This window comes from Delphinus delphis, chromosome 7 (genome assembly GCF_949987515.2).
Source record: "Delphinus delphis chromosome 7, mDelDel1.2, whole genome shotgun sequence".
Lineage (NCBI taxonomy): Eukaryota > Metazoa > Chordata > Mammalia > Artiodactyla > Delphinidae > Delphinus > Delphinus delphis.
The window spans coordinates 15,214,639-15,230,928 of record NC_082689.1 but is presented as its reverse complement, the minus strand read 5'-3'; positions in this window follow the sequence as shown (position 1 = coordinate 15,230,928).

The window sequence follows — 16,290 nt, the reverse complement described above, 5'->3', positions numbered from 1 at the left end:
ATACAAATGATCTTATTTGCAAAACAGAAACAGACTCACAGACATAGAAAACAAACTTATGGTTACCAAAAGGGAAAGGTGGGGGGAAGGATAAATTAGGAGTTTGGGATTAACTGATACACACTACTATATATAAACTAGATAACCAACAAGGACCTCCTGTAGAGCACAGGGAACTATTATCACCATCTTGTAATAACCTATAATGGAAGAGAATATGAAAAAGACTCCATATATGTATAACTGAATCACTTTGCTGTACACTAGAAACTAACACAACATTGTAAATTAACTATACTTGAATTAAAAAAATGAATACAGACATTGTCACAAGTCCCTTGAGACACAAAGTCACACACCCCCCCCCCCCACCCCGTTGAGAACCATTGCTCCAACTGAAGGTCTGAAGAACTAACATTCAAGGGAAGGAAGACCTCCTCTAACTGAAGGGGGAGGATGCTTCTGGGGAAGCTGGTAATTTTTTTTTAATTTTTAAAAAATATTTATTTTTATTTATTTGGTTGTGCTGGGTCTTAGTTGTGGCAGGCGGGCTCCTTAGTTGTAGCATATGGGCTCCTTAGTTGTGGCTCCTGGGCTCCTTAGTTGTGGCATGCGAACTCTTCGTTGTGGTATGCATGTAGGATCTAGTTCCCTGACCAGGGATTGAAGCCGGGCCCCCTGCCTTGAGAGCATGGAGTCTTATCCACTGCGCCACCAGGGAAGTCCCAAAGCTGGCAAATTTGAATTTGACTTTAAAGGTTGGGTAGAATATTGACAGAGAGTAACTGGGACAGAGTGGTCGAGGGCACCTCAGCCAAGGGACCGTTCCTGAGGCTTGATAACCGTCTCTGTATGGAGATCAACATCTCCTTTTGGAGTCATGGAAACAGTCCTATCGTTTTCACCATCTCTTGCTTTCGGCACAAGCGTGGTTTCCATGACATCTTTCTTCCTCACAAAGGAATACTGGAGGTTAAAGGATTTTTTTCCTCTAAAATATGATTTAGGGAGATTTAGTCACGGCGATACATGTTATACCATTTACAAACCGTGATTAAAAAAGAAAAACTACTCTCCCACCCTCCTCACCTCTGCTGCCTCCCCACCCCTGGCATCTTTCCTAAGTGATAAAAGAGAAACTTGTCTTTCCCCCAGTTTCCAAGTACCGGGTCAGATTGTTTTTCCCCTTTGGAATACATGACTAATTTATTGCTTTGCTTAAATCTGACTCAAAAATCTCTCCGCCCCTACAACACACACACACACATACACACAAACACACACACACACACACACACGCACGCACACTGAACTGAAATAAAACAATCTTTTTTTATTTTTTTAAGCAAAAATCCATGGGTACATTAGGACTTTTACTGGGCACCTGTCAGAGTGATTATTTTTCCATGACTTTTTTGCTGGACTGTCTGTCATATTTTAGCCACTGTGTTTCACGGACAAACTCGTGTCGCATTTACAAGACCCTCAACAGGTAAAGTCTTCAGCGTGAGAAGGGGTAAGTTGGATTCCACTTTGAGAGCAGGGAGATTCAGATACAGCTCAAGGTAAAGACCAATTTAAGCAGAAAGCGTTAGCGCTTTGGCGGGAGGGACTTTTTGCAGCAGAGGAGCAGGAAAACCCCTGGATAACTAGAAGGAATGGGCTACTGGCGTCACGTTATCTTCTTGGAACTTGCTGGACAACTTCCTGATGGCGAGTTCCAAGGACAACCAATAATGAGGAGGTGACGTTCTGGTGCAGGCTCTGTAAAGCTGGGCCAGGAAATGGCCTATTCCAGCAGTTCCCAAAGTTGGTTACCCATCACAATCATCAGGAATGCTTAAAACAATGGGGGCCCACCCCTGGAGTCCTAGGTTGGTCTATGTGGGGTAAGCTCACAGCACCTGTAATTTATAAATGTTCTCCAGGTGGTTTTGACCAGCCCTGGACTCCACATGGGCATTTGGCAATTATTTGCCCAATTTTAAGAGAAATGAAGGCAGGTCGTACACAGGAAGGGGTTCTATAACTTTGTGACTCTGATTTCTCCATTTTTTAAAAAGTCAACCAATCGGTATCTAAATGAAGATGGTAAGATCATAGCAGATATATAGCTGAGAAAAATGATTTTTTGACTTTTTGTTTTAGGGAGATTCCTGTTGACCATCTGGCAAACTTTTTCATTCCTATTTTTTTTTTTTTTTTTTTTGCGGTACGCGGGCCTCTCACTGCTGTGGCTTCTCCCGTTGCGGAGCACAGGCTCCGGACGCGCAGGCTCAGTGGCCATGGCTCATAGGCCCAGCTGCTTTGCGGCATGTGGGATCTTCCCGGACCGGGGCACAAATCCGTGTCCCCTGCATCGGCCGGCGGACTCTCAAACACTGCGCCACCAGGGAAGCCCTCACTCCTCTTTTTTAAAAAAAATTCTTCCACTTCCTCTTGGTCATGACCCCTATCATCTAGCACTATTGTACTTTGGTCCATGATGCCGTGTCAAATGAGGCTGGTGCCTAGGTCAGGCCCAGGCACTGAGACTCTGCTGGCCAAGCTAGTTTATACATGCTGATGTGCATCTGTCAATCACCTGAAGTGACTAACTTCATGCCTTCCCTCTTTTGAGGTCTGTCAGCCTCAAAAAATGCCCATCCCTCATGTTGTCCTCTTCAGAGCATCTTTGGCAATCTTGGCTGTATAACTACATTCATCAGGGACGGGAAAAGCCAAGAGTTTCTTAATGATGGCCACTGTCACTCCACCCCTTTTTCATTAATAATGATGCAAAGTTTGTAACTCCCACTCAGCTTGCAGGGTGTTACTTCACTGCTTTGTGTCTGCCATCCCTATTTTTATGGTCGCATCCCAGAACCAAACCAAGAGATCTTTCTCCACGAGCAGTGGAAAGAACATGACTGATGGAAGACCAGTCTTCAAAGATCTTGGTTACTCTGGAACCATAAACATACAATGACGTGAAATGTTTAAGGAGTGTCTCCTCTGTAGGATCTTAAAGGCTCCCTGCAAAGTGCTAACTAGCCTTGATCAAAGAGTTGTCTTCTAAGCTTGAAGGAAGAAATCTGTACATGTGCCCAGCTGATCTGTGGTTTTCCACCATCAGTAAGGGCCCCTTCTTGTTTCCCTGGCTGGAGTGATGACTGCAAAATGGCTCATTCTCTGTGAAGAAAGATGGTTCACTTACAAGACCTTTTCAGAGATTAATAAACATAATGTTAATATCGTTTCTGTCAGTACTCATCAGCAACTAGACACTCCACCAAGCCTAATCTCATTTAATTTTTACAACCATCATGAGGGAGTTATTAGCATTATTGCCATTTTACAGATAAGTAAGACTGAGGCTAAGAAAGGTTAAGAAACTTGCACGAGGCTGGTAAGGGGAAGAGCTAGGCATCAAACCAGGTCTGCTTGACTCTTGACTTCATGTTTTTTGAATGTCTTTGCCATGCTTTGTGGGCTTTGGACATAATATCTGCACAGTAAAGGTGCAGAGGCAGTTGGCCAACACAGTTCCCTGCATGTCTTACCAAGAGCACCACCTGTACGTGAAGGCTGCTGGCCTCACCACGGCAGCTGTTGGGGTGGTGGTGGAGGGAGAACACAAGAGGGTAGAATCCGTGATTCCTCCTGCTTTACTGCATTGTTCATATACACGCAGAAAGGATCTATCAAAGAATAAATGCCCAGTCTCCCTGCTCATCATCTAGTCACCACAGGAAATCAAGTTAAAGATTAAATCCTGCGTACACCAGTATTATTAGTTATTGCCATCAAGGGCTTTAGCCCATTAGGTAACATCAAGCCCCTGCCACGTCACTGATTTTTTTAACTATCGGCTGAAGAAGGGGAGACCAGCCCCAAGATTCTGTGTTGTCCTAATTGCCAATCAAGTTGCTCTCAGATGGCATGCTCTGTGTATTCTGGAAATTTCATACTGCTACCAGAAATTTCATGATCACCTAGGAAACTTCTGAACATCTTTAAAGGATGTTGTTTTCCTGGAAGTGTTATTTCCACTAATGAGCCCTGAGGGCATGGTGAACTTGTCTTTCTCCTTCAAAACGCCATCTCCATCCTTCGTTGTCTGTTATTTATATTGCCGCAAGGGCTGTCTTCACCTGGTCTCTGTTTCACTAAAATATCTTCCTTGAATTTAAACAATTTATTTTCACTTCTCTCAGAGAAGCAGCAATGCCTCAGGCTCAAGAAGGTGCATTTCAGTCTGCTTTCCTCTTCTATTAAGTAGACTACAAATAAAAGAAAAGAGATTCATAAAGGGGGGATGAGAAAACAAAACAAACGAAAGAAAACAAGACAATACGAGACTAATCTACGATCATTTCTTGACGTAGCATGTTTCTATTTCTGGTCCTGTGGCTCAAACATTAATTTAAGGGATTTTTTTAAAGACTTAAAATAAATCTCTTTGTTGTAAGATTAAAGAGAATTTCCCATATAAAATAAAATTTAAAACTCAGATTAAAGAAAGCAACATTGCTAGCCAGCTTTCTCTCATTGGCTACACCATCGACACCTTTGAACCCCAGGATCTCAGATGGAACAACTTCTGAAAACTCTCATCTTTTCAAGTCCTGTTTCTTCAGGGAGGCTAATGGCTGTGGGGAATCCAGAGGCCACCTGTTTGGCCAGTGGGGGCCACTTCGAACTCTTGCACTGGGTATAATCACTTTGATTTTCACATCTGATTGGCAGAACTGAGGCCAGCCCGTGTCTCACACAAACAACTTCCCTTAGCGACAGACCAACTGCTCCTGCTCTTGCTTTTTTTCCCTAATCCTCAAAGGTAGACTCACCTGTTTGGAAACCTAACATCTGTGCTCCGAAGTTCAGGAGAGCCTAGGCGTCCTGAAGACATGACGGGATGACCTTCAAGGGAAATCAGGCTGTAGTTTGACTAAAATGAAGATTTTTCAGATTTGGAAGCCTTGTTTATCCACTGGGGCTCCAATTTAAAAAATGGGACAGTCAGTAGACATCTTCTGATCCCAAGAAGGACATATTGTAAGTTCTGGGTCACTCACCTTCCCACGGCGTCCTCAGTTTTCCCAGAACCTTTGTTGCTCTTAGCAAGCCTTCAGGAAAACCACTTCCTCTGGATGTCTGCCCCCTGTCCCCTGCTTGTTACAGTCTTCCCAGCTGCCCTCTTACAATACTCCCACCATTATTCATTGTCCCCACCGATCACCCCTCCCTCTACCTGCTCCCTTCATAACTTGACCTTGCCCACTGTCCTCTTAAAGGGGAAGAGCAGAGGTGGAGAAATACTCATCTCAGTCATGCTTTTATGGGACTCTTAGTAGCTCTGAATGCTTCATTCAAGGGGGACATCAGCTTTGATTGCCCCTCGCTCAGCAAAATGCTTCAAAAGCTGCCTTTTCACAGAGCCCTGGCCACCATACATCACATCCTGAGGACCACTTCTCTGTGGCCAGAGCAAGGTCCCTCCCCACACAGCTCTTACTTTCTCTTTGAAGCTGAAGCTAATCTGGGCCTCTGACTCTGCAACCTTGAACTTTCATCGTTATCTTCTTTGGCTGACCATCTGCAGCTCAGTCATCTGAATGTGGATGTGCATAAAGGTTCTGCTCGTTACCATGCCATATACATTTGTCCCACACAGGAGCAGTGACGTTGGCACTAAGGATAAGAGTGTGAGCTTTGGGTTCGACATGCCTGGAGGGAATCACAGAGAACTAGCCGTGTGACCTTGAGCAAGTTAATGGATAACTCTGTGCCGGCCTCTATCTCTGCAAATGGAGGTAGGTAACAGAACCTACTGATGTATTATTAAAAGGATTATGTGAGATCGTACATATTAAGACCTTAACATAGTTTGTGGCATACAGTAAATGGTCAAAAAATATTAGCTAGTAGTCAGAATAGAAGTCGAGTGAGATTGAGTTACATTTATAAAAATCATTCGAGTCTGCAAGCTGCCAGTCCGTCTAAGACAGCCACACCATCCTCATGATCCAATATCCTTCTTCCTGTACCAAGTAAGAACACTTCAGGGCCCATAGCTCAGTCCTTCCTTCCTCCATCAGTTGAAGTAGACATGTGAATGCCTTCCTCCCTTTCTTGTCCTCCAGGTGCCAATGGCGGGATAGATAGTATATTGTACACCAGGACGTCACAAATGTTAATGTGCATATTAATTGCCTGGGAATCTTAGAAAAATACTGATTATGGTCAGGTAGCTCTGGGGCGAGGACCTGAGATTCTGAATTTCTCTTATTCATAAGTTTCCAAGTGATATTGCTTCTTCTGGTCTGGGGACCACATTTTGAGTAGCGAGTATCTATACGATAATCCAATCGGCAGGAGGGAGCTTATTCTGGATGAATATTGGTTGGAAAAAGGACGCCAGGAGATCAGCTGCTCTGGCTTGGCACAGTCTTCCAGGCTCCTGCATTTTCACACTCTAGAAATGGAGAGATGGACTATTGCCAAAAAGGTCCTGGAATGGCCATTAAGTCATTCCTGTGGCCAAGGTCATCTTGTTTTCATCTCAGTGTCTCTTTCTCTCTCTTTAAAATAAATAAATAAATAACAAGGGAGTCATAGTAAACATTTAAAACGGGACACAAATATGCATTTTTGAAAGCAAAGGCACATTAAATACAGGTAAAATATATTTCCGAAAAATGATTCAGATATACACTTCCAAAGTCACAGATCTTTTCAGCATTTCTAAGTTTTAGGAAAAATGATATAAAGTTCTTTTGACTCTGGGGGCTAACTTTCTTCATTATTCCCCATTCGGTGTATATATGAATCACACATTCATACCGATATTCTAATTTAGATGATATTGTAACTTTCTAGGGATTATAATTCTTCACTGTTACTATAAGAGAGATTTGAGGGAGGTGGACAAGGTGAGGATGGGAAGGAGGCCCTTCCTGGTGGGCAGAAGCAAACCACAACTGGAGAAAGGGTCAAGACTTTCTTATTTCATAGTGAATATCATTAGCCTAGGGGTTTTCCAGAACATACTAGCAGATCTGATGTTTCTTGTTCTGTGTCTCCTCACAGCTCTTTGAGGTTTAATTTTGATCAATCAGGATGCCTCAGAGCACCACCTTTGTATTCTAGGTTAAAGCTGCTACAGGGAGAAGACACCTAGGCATTCCCTTCTAGATCTTTGTGGTATCTGTGATTTGCAGAAGAGTCAAGCTCATCATTCTTTGATGGCATTTTTCACGTGGGTAGATTTTATGGTCCCTGGGTCTCTGATCATAGTGAACGATTGACGTAAAAGGGAGACTCTGCCCGTGAGGGTGACCAGGGGAATTTCACACGGCCCAGTCTGTCTGAGTACCAGACAGCTCTTCCTTCACATTTTCCCTCGGTGGACACATTCTCCTGATGGACTGGATGTACTGATGTGAAGTTTGCTGTTGGCTTGGCAGCCAGCACTCATGCTGTAAAAGGACAACGGCAGCAATGTGTCTTCTGATACATTGTGTTGGAGGAAGCAGCTGGAAAAGAATCGACTCCTGGGCTTCCCTGGTGGCGCAGTGGTTAAGAATCCACCTGCCAATGCAGGGGACACAGGTTCGAGCCCTGGTCTGGGAAGATCCCACATGCCGTGGAGCAACAAAGCCCGTGTGCCACAACTACCGAGACTGCGCTCTAGAGCCCGCGAGCCACAACTACTGAGCCCACGTGCCACAACTACTGAAGCCCGCACACCTAGAGCCCATGCTCCGCAACAAGAGAAGCCACCTCAATGAGAAGCCCGTGCACCGCAACAAAGAGTAGCCTCCGCTCGCCGCAACTAGAGAAAAACACGCTCATAGAAACAAAAACCCAACACAGCCAAAAAAAAATAAAAATAAAAAATAATAATAAAAAAAAGAATCGACTCCTCCTTTAGATGGCCCCCACAGTCCTTGATCCTGCAGACCACGTCAGGACAAATGGAAGGACCTTGGGCCCTGGAAGCTCCTTTTGTTGCAATTTATATTATTACCAGCAGAGATTTAGGCCAGGAATATATCTGGATTCTTGTTTGTAATCTTAAGGGTATGTGCTAAGTTTATTTATGTTATAATGTCAAGGATTCCTTGACTTTATGAGGGGAATGATCACTTAGTCCACTTTCCTGAATGCGAGTTATGCAATTTAATTTAATTTTACTTTAACGTAATTTTACTTTAATTTTTCTGTGTACTGGGAGAAGCTCACGGCTCCCACTAAGCCGATAAGCTCTTACGATGTGTACGTATCTTTCCCCTTCTTTGTCTAAATCTTTGAATTTGATGGGGTTTTAAGAAATGGAAGTTTATATACTTTAGAATCTTTTTAACTTCTTATATTCTTAGGCCCATACAACACCTAAAGATGTCTAAAGTTATATTCTATTGGATTTTGGATAGTTTATGTGGCTTTCTCTGACTTGAGAGCAGAACTCATTGGATCATTCTATTATTATTCCTGCTTGAGTTAAAATCTGGTTTTTAATTGATGTGTTTACATTTGCTATTTCTGTTCCTGGTTGATACATTTAATGAATCAATTCCATAAAGGTGATTGGATAACAAGACTCAACAGAAATACATTAGAATATTTCATTTTCTTTTAGAATGTTTTGTTAACTTTTTCTCACTTTTTAAGAAAAAATATTTTTCTAAATACTTTGTTTTGTAGACCCCCTTGAGAATCTGATAAACTATTGACTCTCCAGAAAAATACACGTACACGTGCCATTTTGTCCTGGTTCATAATCACTGGTCATTACTGGATTGTATTAACTTTCTAATCTGTACTTCACTGTTACATTGCTGTCTTCCTATGATTATATTTCCTCATTAATTTGTTCATTCAAACAGGGTTTCTTTCTTTCAGTGCAATATCTAAGTACTATAACACAGTTTTGAGTATGGTGATATGGGCACATTAAGTATTGATCATCCAACTCCATTCTGGGATCAGAGAAGGTTGCAGAGAGGTAATGATGTCCTTGGAACTAAAGACTGAGAGATGAGCTGAAGTGTCTCAGGCAGAATGGATTGGGGGAAAGACTCCTAGTCAGATGGAACAGCATGTACAAGGGCAGGAGGTGTGGAAAATTTGGGTGAAAGTTCGAGAAGAAGGAGCAGGGTGGTAGATGAGCCTGGAGGTGGTGTTGGAGCAGTAAAGAGAAGACATCAACCAGAATGCACATAAGGAAGCCTCTAGCTCTATATTTAAGTTCCAGCATCATAAAATCAGCAGATCTTTCTGTTCTTTGGTTTGGATGTTCAGCAGTGTCTGGGGGAGACCTAGTTGAAGGCGAGAATGGCTTTCAATAATGGTATTCTTGTCTCCAAAGAAACAACCTCAAACCTTTTGAAGGAACAATTGGTATTCAATTTTAATTCAGGGGAGTTTGAAGCTTGATCTCACATTCTATGTGGATCTATGTCATCATCATCATCAACATCTTCATCACCAACAATGACAACCCACCGCCACTGCTACTCACTTATGTTGGGAGAGCTTAGGCCAAGATAATTTTTAGTAAATATAAGCAAAGAAAAACACACGATCTTGCCTTAGAATGCAGATATTGTCTTGTCTGATTCCACATCACAATATGAGGCAGGAAAAAACTGTTACCTTGGTAACTGAATGACAAAAAATGTGAAAATCCATGCCACTGCTTTACTTCATATCCTCACCATCTCTGGCTTGGACTTCTCAGTACCTCTTCACTAGTTTCCCTGCCTTCGATCTTGTCCTGGCTGCATTATCTCCAGCACCATAGCAGAGCGATTTTTTTAATATGCAAACTTGATCATGATGCTTTGTGACTTAAACACTTCAGTTTTCCCTACTTGCATGAGACAACCTCTAAACCTTTAAATGCAGAGCGTAAGACCCTCTTGCCCTGGCCACTACCTACTTGTATAGTCTCATCTCTAAATACTGCTGTTGAATGCAGTCTCCTGAATACACAAGTTGTTTTTCATCTTCTAATATTTTAAGATGATTTTCCTTTAGTCTCATAAGCTCTTTCCTTTTTCTGACTGCATACACAATTACTATTCATCCTTTAAACTCAAATGTCACACCTGCTAAGAAGCTTCCTCTATATTGCTGGAGACAATTAAGACTTTATTGCACTGTATTCCAACAATGCCTTGCTTCTATCGGTATGAAAACCTTAAGGCACACAAAAAAATTATTCTAACACTGGGATTCCTAGGATAGCAGGATTTTTATTCTGTTACCCTTGATGTCCTCTGCACAGGGCTTGGTAGAGAGTTTGACAGTTATTTTATTTTATTTTTTTGAATTTTATTTATTTTTTTATACAGCAGGTTCTTATTAGTCATCAATTTTATACACATCAGTGTATACATGTCAATCCCAATTGCCCAATTCATCCCACCACCATCCCTACCCCCCGCAGCTTTCCCCGCTTGGTGTCCATACGTTTGTTCTCTACATCTGTGTCTCAACTTCTGCCCTGAAAACCGCTTCATCTATACCATTTTTCTAGGTTCCACATACATGCGTTAATATACGATATTTGCTTTTCTCTTTCTGACTTACTTCACTCTGTATGACAGTCTCTAGATCCATCCACGTCTCAACAAATGACTCAATTTAGTTCCTTTTAATGGCTGAGTAATATTCCATTGTATATATGTACCACATTTTCTTTATCCATTCATCTGTTAATGGGCATTTAGGCTGCTTCCATGACATGGCTATTGTAAATAGTGCTGCAATGAACATTGGGGTGCATGTGTCTTTTTGAATTATGGTCTTCTCTGGGTATATGCCCAGTAGTGGGATTGCTGGATCATATGGTAATTCTATTTTTAGTTTTTTAAGGAACCTCCATACTGTTCTCCATAGTGGCTGTATCAATTTACATTCCCACCAACAGTGCAAGAGGGTTCCCTTTTCTCCACACCCTCTCCAGCATTTGTTGTTTGTAGATTTTCTGATGGTGCCCATTCTAACTGGTGTGAGGTGATACCTCACTGTAGTTTTGATTTGCATTTCTCTAATGGTTAGTGATTTTGAGCAGCTTTTCATGTGCTTCTTAGCCACCTGTATGTCTTCTTTGGAGAAATGTCTATTTAGATCTTATGCCCATTTTTGGATTGGGTTGTTTGTTTCTTTAATATTGAGCTGCATGAGCTGTTTATATATTTTGGAGATTAATCCTTTGTCTGTTGTTTCATTTGCAAATATTTTCTCCCATTCTGAGGGTTGTCTTTTCGTCTTGTTTATGGTTTCCTTTGCTGTGCAAAAGCTTTTAAGTTTCATTAGGTCCCATTTGTTTATTTTTGTTTTTATTTCCATTACTCTAGGAGGTGGATCAAAAAAGATCTTGCTGTGATTTATGTCAAAGAGTGTTCCTCCTATGTTTTCCTCTAAGAGTTTTATAGTGTCTGGTCTTACATTTAATCCATTTTGAGTTTATTTTTGTGTATGGTGTTAGGGAGTGTTCTAAGTTCATTCTTTTACATGTAGCTATCCAGTTTTCCCAGCATCACTTATTGAAGAGACTGTCTTTTCTCCATTGTATATCCTTGCCTCCTTTGTTGTAGATTAGTTGGCCACAGGTGTGTGGGTTTATCTCTGGGCTTTCTATCTTGTTCCGTTGATCTATGTGTCTGTTTTTGTGCCAGTCCCATATTGTACTGATGACTGTAGCTTTGTAGTATAGTCTGAAGTCAGGGAGTTTGATTCCTACAGCTTCGTTTTTTTCACTCAAGACTGCTCTGGCTATTTGGGGTCTTTTGTGTCTCCATACAAATTTTAAGATTTTTTGTTCTAGTTCCATAAAAAATGCCATTGGTAATTTGATAGGGATTGCATTGAATCTGTAGATTGCTTTGGGTAGCAGAGTCATTTTCACAATATTGATTCTTCCAATCCAAGAACATGGTATATCTCTCCATCTGTTGGTATCAGCTTTAATTTCTTTCATCAGTGTCTTATAGTTTTCTGCATACAGGTCTTTTGTCTCCCTAGGTAGGTTTATTCCTAGGTATTTTATTCTTTTTGTTGCAATGGTAAATGGGAGTGTTTCCTCAATTTCTCTTTCAGATATTTCATCATTAGTGTATAGGAATGCAAGAGATTTCTGTGCATTAATTTTGTATCCTGCAACTTTACCAAATTCATTGATTACCTCTAGTAGTTTTCTGGTGGCATTTTTAGGATTCTCTATGTATAGTAGCATGTCATCTGCAAACAGTGATAGTTTTACTTCTTCATTTTCAATTTGTATTACTTTTATTTCTCTTTCTTTTCTGATTGCATGTCTAGGACTTCCAAAACTATGTTGAATAACAGTGGTGAGAGTGGGCATCCTTGTCTTGTTCCTGATCTTAGTGGAAATGCTTTCAGTTTTTCACCATTGATAATGATGTTTGCTGTGGGTTTGTCGTATATAGCCTTTATTATGTTGAGGTAGGTTCCCTCTCTGCCCACTTTCTGGAGAGTTTTTATCATAAATGGGTGTTGAATTTTCTCAAAAGCTTTTTCTGCATCTATTGAGATAATCATATGGTTTTTCTTCTTCAGTTTGTTAATATGGTGTACCACATTGATTGATTTGCGTATATTGGAGAATCCTTGCATCCCTGGGATAAATCCCACTTGATCATGGTGTATGATCCTTTTAATATGTTGTTGGATTCTGTTTGCTAGTATTTTGTTGAGGATTTTTGCATCTATATTCATCAGTGATATTGGTCTGTAATTTTCTTTTTTTGTAGTATCTTTGTCTGGTTTTGGTATCAGGGTGATGGTGGCCTCATAGAATGAGTTTGGGAGTGTTCCTTCCTCTGCAAATTTTTGGAAGAGTTTGAGAAGGATGGGTGTTAGCTCGTCTCTAAATGTTTGATAGAATTCACCTGTGAAGCCATCTGGTCCTGGACTTCTGTTTGTTGGAAGTTTTTTTTTTTTTTCCCGTATGTGGGCCTCTCAGTGTTGTGGCCTCTCCCATTGCAGAACACAGGCTCCGGATACGCAGGCTCAGTGGCCATGGCTCACAGGCCCAGCCACTCCGCAGCATGTGGGATCCTCCCATACCGGGGCATGAACCCGTGTCCCCTGCATTGGCAGGTGGACTCTCAACCACTGCGCCACCAGGGAAGGCCCTGTTGGAAGATTTTTAATAACACTCTCAATTTCATTACTTGTGATTGGTCTGTTCATATTTTCTAGTTCTTCCTGGTTCAGTCTTGGAAGGTTATACCTTTCTAAGAATTTGTCCATTTCTTCCAGGTTGTCCATTTTATCGGCATAGAGTTGCCTGTAGTAGTCTCTTAGGATGCTTTGTATTTCTGCAGTGTCTGTTGTAACTTCTCCTTTTTCATTTCTAATTTTATTGATTTGAGTCCTCTCCCTCTATTTCTTGATGAGTCTGGCTAAGGGTTTATCAATATTGTTTATCTTCTCAAAGAACCAGCTTTTAGTTTTATTGATCTTTGCTATTGTTCTCTGTTTCTATTTCATTTATTTCTGCTCTGATCTTTATGATTTCTTTTCTTCTGCTAACTTTGGGTTTTGTTTGTTCTTCTTTCTCTAGTTCCTTTAGGTGTAAGGTTAGATTGTTTATTTGAGATTTTTCTTGTTTTTTTGAGGTAGGCTTGTATAGCTATACACTTCCCTCTTAGAACTGCTTTTGCTGCATCCCACAGGTTTTGGATTGTCGTGTTTTCATTGTCATTTGTCTCTAGGTATTTTTTGATTTCCTCTTTGATTTCTTCAGTGAACTCTTGGTTATTTGGTAATGTATTGTTTAGCCTCCATGTGTTTGTGTTTTTTATGGTTTTTTCCCCTGTAATTCATTTCTAATCTCATAGCATTGTGGTCAGAAAAGATGCTTGTTATGATTTCAGTTTTCTTAAATTTACTGAGGCTTGATTTGTGACCCAAGAAGTGATCTATCCTGGAGAATGTTCCGTGTGCACTTGGGAAGAAAGTGTAATCTGCTGTTTTTGGATGGAATGTCCTATAAATATCAATTAAATCTATTTGGTCTATTGTGTCATTTAAAGATTCTCTTTCCTTACTTATTTTCATTTTGGATGATCTGTCCATTGGTATAAGTGAGTTGTTAACGTCCCCCACTATTATTGTGTTCCTGTCGATTTCCTCTTTTATATATGTTAGCACTTGCCTTATGTATTGAGGTGCTCCTATGTTGGGTGCATATATATTTAAAATTGTTATATCTTCTTCTTGGATTGATCCCTTGATCATTATGTAGTGTCCTTCCTTTTCTCATGTAACATTCTTTATTTTAAAGTCTATTTTATCTGATATGAGTATTGCTACTCCAGCTTTTTTTTTTTTTGATTTCCATTTGCATGGAATATCTTTTTCCATCTCCTCACTTTCAGTCTGTATGTGTCCCGAGGTCTGAAGTGGGTCTCTTGTAGAGAGCATATATATGGGTCTTGTTTTTGTATCCATTCAGCAAGCCTGTGTCTTTTGGGTGGAGCATTTAATCCATTCACATTTAAGGTAATTATCGATATGTATGTTCCTATGACCATTTTCTGAATTGTTTTGGTTTGTTTTTGTAGGTCCTTTTCTTGTCTTGTGTTTCCCACTTAGAGAAGTTCCTTTAGCATTTGTTGTAGAGCTGGTTTGGTGGTGCTGAATTCTCTTAGCTTTTGCTTGTCTGTAAAGCTTTTGATTTCTCCATCGAATCTGAATGAGATCCTTGCCAGGTAGAGTAATCTTGGTTGTAGGTTCTTCCCTTTCATCACTTTAAGTATATCATGCCACTCCCTCTGGCTTGTAGAGTTTCTGCTGAGAAATCAGCTGTTAACCTTATGGGAGTTCCCTTGTATGTTATTTGTCGTTTTTTCCTTGCTGCTTTCAATAATTTTTGTTTGTCTTTAATTTTTGCCATTTTGATTACTATGTGTCTCGGCGTGTTTCTCCTTGGGTTTATCCTGTATGAGACTTGCTGCACTTCCTGGACTTGGGTGGCTATTTCCTTTCCCATGTTAGGGAAGTTTTTGACTATAATCTCTTCAAATATTTTCTCTGGTTCTTTCTCTCTCTCTTCTCCTTCTGGGACCCCATAATGCGAAAGTTTTTGCATTTAGTGTTGTCCCAGAGGTCCCTTAGGCTGTCTTCATTTCTTTTCATTCTTTTTTCTTTATTCTGTTCCGCAGCAGTGAATTCCACCATTCTGTCTTCCAGGTCACTTATCTGTTCTTCTGCCTTAGTCATTCTGCTATTGATTCCTTCTAGTGTAGTTTTCATTTTAGTTATTGCATTGTTCATCTCTAGGTCTTTAATTCTTCTAGGTCTTTGTTTGTTCTTTAATTTGTTTGTTTGTTTGTTCTTTAATTCTTCTAGGTCTTTGTTAAACATTTCTTGCATCTCGTTGATCTTTGCCTCCATTCTTTTTCTGAGGTCCTGGATCATCTTCACTATGATTATTCTGAATTCTTTTTCTGGAAGATTGCCTATCTCCACTTCATTTAGTTGTTTTTCTGGGGTTTTATATTGTTCCTTCATCTGGTAAATAGCACTCTGCCTTTTCATCTTGTCTATCTTTCTGTGAATGTGGTTTTTGTTCCACAGGCTGCAGGACTGCAGTTCTTGTTGCTTCTGCTGTCTGCCCTCTGGTGGATGAGGTTATCTAAGAGGCCTGTGTAAATTTCCTGATGGGAGGGACTGGTGGTCGGTAGAGCTGACTGTTGCTCTGAGTTTGACTGTTATTGAATGAGTGAAAACACATATGTTATTTAAGATAATCTCTAAGGATAAACACCCAAAGTTTATTTTTGTGATGAGAAAGTTATACTTTCTTTCCCCTCTTGCGAATTCTTTTCCCATTTACTTTGGTGAGAATGGGATGGAGGGCTAAGAACAGAGCTATGAAAAACAGAGAGAAGAAGGAAATTAGAAGAGATTAAAGCATAGAGAGTGATAATCAAGACAGAAAGGAAGTGAAAAGAAGGCTATCCTTCTTGATATTAGTGTATCAGTTTCAGGACCAGAGAGAAAAATGCCCATGGATTTCCAAAAAGCAAGCTGGGTCCCGTCTGGCCATGAGGTAGGGCCATGTCCATCTGTCCCTGCTTCTGAAAGAAGAGAAGAGAACATGTGAGGTCTCCCTGTACAAAGTTCAGAAGGAATTCGGGCATCCACACTCCAGCTGTCTCTCCATTCTGTTTATTTTCCTTTTCATACTCTCTCCCAGCTCTTAGGAACCTTCCCTTTCAGCCTGTTCAGCTGAAGATTGCAAGAAAACATAACCTTGGCAACCCCAAA